Source organism: Urocitellus parryii, chromosome X (genome assembly GCF_045843805.1).
Source record: "Urocitellus parryii isolate mUroPar1 chromosome X, mUroPar1.hap1, whole genome shotgun sequence".
Lineage (NCBI taxonomy): Eukaryota > Metazoa > Chordata > Mammalia > Rodentia > Sciuridae > Urocitellus > Urocitellus parryii.
The window spans coordinates 43,732,693-43,736,103 of NC_135547.1; the positions used below are offsets into that span (position 1 = coordinate 43,732,693).

At 33.3% G+C, this 3,411-nt stretch overlaps 1 pseudogene; it reads left to right on the top strand.

The window, feature by feature from the left end:
- The first annotated feature begins 2,025 nt into the window (after window positions 1-2,025).
- LOC113192695 (small ribosomal subunit protein eS1 pseudogene) lies at window positions 2,026-2,809 on the top strand (annotated as a pseudogene).
- Window positions 2,810-3,411: the final 602 nt, after the last annotated feature.

Sequence of the window (3,411 nt, forward strand, 5' to 3'; positions counted from 1 at the left end):
CCTTATTCACATGCACTGCTGTCCTAGAGAAGAGTCCAGTAAATGCAATGTTCTCCATCTGTTTATAGTCTTAGTGATATTTTTGTATCTGTGAAATGTTTTCAAATATACCAATTGGCACCCAGGGCAGATACCTGACTTTCAAGCCCTTAAATTGAGTCTCAATCTATGTCTGTCGTCCTAAAATGTGTTTTACCAAACTGTTTCTTGAACATTTTTTACTTTGACCCACAGAATAAAATACATTTTAGATTGGACCCCATATACTCCTATGTTTGTTTCATGAAAAGGTAATTGCCTTACTATATGTGATATACTCTGATATATTCTATTTTATGTCATTTTAGAAGTGCTGGTTGCAACCTTCTAAATTGATTTTACAACCCACTAATTGGTCATAAACCATAGTTCAAAAAATACTCTTGGATGGATTCTTCTTGTGGATATTTAGCTTTATCTTTTGGAATAGAAGGGAAATAGGGAATGAAATGGAAGAATTAAGGTACAGGAAACTACTAAAGGTCGGGGAGAATAAGAGAAAACTAATGGTGCATGTGAAAATGGATGAAAAGAAAAAGCATAGTATCAAGGAATGCATAACATAGCATTAGCTAACCTTAGTGTAGAATATGCTTTCAATGAACAAACTTGGGCTTTATTTGTAGGAACCACAGAGACTGAGAAAGTCTGTGGAAGAGCACAAGCAAATTGCCTCAGTAAGAGCAATGCCAGAGGTTTTATTTCTGAATATATGCATGAAAATGTTGGGAAAAAAGTTGAGAAAAGAATGCCAGGGACACCCTAATTGAGAATTTTATCCTCTGGCTAGACTACATTCTTGCCCTGTCACAATAGTTACATACACATTCACAAAATTTCCAAGAACTGAGATCCTGTAAGATCATATTTAATTTCAGTCTTGGAAAGTATCCAGTCCATTCTGGGTCTACTAAGAAAGGAGAACAGAACAAATGAAAAAAAAATGTTTGGCTCAGCAAGTATGACACAGTTTTCAAGTGAAAACTATTGCTGAAGAGTATATTTATGGATTAAAACAGATGATATGTTAATTTTCACATGTTTGAAGGAAAGCCTTGGCGAGAAATCACAAAATCTCTCAGGACCAGCATTTAGATATTGTTCTGTGAAACTTTTTTCAATTTTCTTGCTGCCATAAGAGAACTATGATCTCTAGTCTCACTGGTCAAAAATATTATAAACTTTTATTTATTTATTTATTTTTTATTAGTTGTTCAAAACATTACAAAGCTCTTGACATATCATATTTCATACATTTGATTCAAATGGATTATGAACTACCATTTTTACCCCATATACATATTGCACTGTTTTAAACAAAGTTTTCTTTTTTAAATATGCAAATGCATTCAGATTATATAGTTTTTTTCCAAGTAACAAAGGAATAACTAACAATTACGAAACAATCTCCCAAAAAGGCAAAAGTCACATATGGACAATTCATAGAGAAGGCACTACAATTGGACAATAATCATTTTAAATAGATGTTCAGGGCTAGGATTGTGCCTCAGTGATAGAGCACTCACCTAGCCTGTGTGAAGCCCTGGGTTTGATCCTCAGCACCACATAAAAATAAATAGATAAAATATAGGTATTAAAAAATAGATATTCAAGGGGATAGGCAAAATCATGGAAGTTAAAACAACTTAAAAATTTTTAAATTAAATTAATAGAGAATTATTGTTAAATATTTTGCTAAGGGAATGCTAAGACAGGAGAGTTAAGGAAGTGGTTGGAGGAGGATTGCTAAAAATCTTTTTAGAAAGCATAATGATATATCAAGAATGCTATAAGCATAATGATATATCAAGAATGCTATGCTTTTTATTTAAAATATGCTTCATTTTGACCTAATATTTCTCATTTTAAGGATCAATTATAGGGAAATGATATTAAATTCAGAAAAAAGCATCATATACATGTATGTTTGTTGGAACATCAAACATAACAAAATCATGAAGAGCTTTTAGTTTTATGAAATGCACCATGGAGGTTGGCAAGAACAAGTGCCTTTTGAAAGGTGGCAAGAAGAGAGCTAACAGGAAAGTGACTGATGTATTTTCTAAGACAGATTGGTATGATATGAAAGCATTGGCTATGTTCAATATAAGAAATATTGGAAAAACATTAGTCATGAACACTCAAGTAACCAAAATTGCATCTGATGGCCTCAAAAGTCATGTGCCTGAAATGAGCTTTGGCCAATATGCAGAATGATGAAATTGCATTGAGAAAATTTGTGCTAATTGCTAAGGAAGTTCAGGGCAAAAACTGCCTGACTTTCATTGCATGGATCTTACCCATGACAAAATGTGTGCCATGGTCAAAAAAATGGCAGACCATGATTGAAGTTCATGTTCACATCAAGACTACCTATGGTTATTTGCTGCATCTGTTTTGTGTTGCCCTTACAAAAAAAATATGCAACATTCAGATATGGAAGACCTTTTATACTCAGCACTAATAGGTCCATCAAATCTGGAAAAAAATGATGGAAAACATTACTCAGGAGGTACAGACAAAGGACTTGAAAGAAGTGGTCAAGACAGCATTGGGAAAGACACAGAAAAGGCTTACCAGTCTATTTATCCTCTTCGTGATGTCTTTGGTAGGAAAGTAAAATTGCTGAAGAAGCTCAAGCTTTAATTAAGAAAACTCATGAAGTTTTCATGGTAAAGGTAGTCATTCTAGAAATGCTACTTGGGATGGGACAGGCACTAAAGTTGAACAAGTAAGTGGATATGAACCACCAGTTCAAGAATCTGTTTAAAAGCAGATTTTTAATAGTGACAAATAAAAAGTCCTATTTGTAATGGAAAAAACATCATGAACAATATAGGCATATATCAATTACAGAATGGCTGAGTCACATAAACAGCTATTAAAAATAACGTTTTGGAAGGTTTCAAGTGCATGAATAAGTTCTCCCAAATATTAGTTTACAAAAAAGCAGGATGTGGAAATTTAATTTGATATCATCTCAACAGGGTCAAAAACATAGATGGAAAAAAGCGTACATAAAAATCACCATTTATCATTTTCCAAAACAAGAGAAACTTAACTTTTTATACTCTTCTGTAGAGGACTAATGCTCTAAAATGAGTATATATAGCTCATATGCCATTTAAATAAGACAAACTTTTACTCTTATATGTTGTTGATGTGACTACAAATTAGTGCAACCACTAGGGAAAGCAGGATGGAGATTCCTTAGAAAACTTGGAATGGAACTACCATTTGACCCAGTTATCCCACTCCTCAATTTAAACCCTACAGACTTAAAATCAGCATACTACAGTGATGCCACCATATCAATATTTATAGCAGCTCTATTCACAATAGCCAAAACTATGGAAACAATCTAGATGCCCT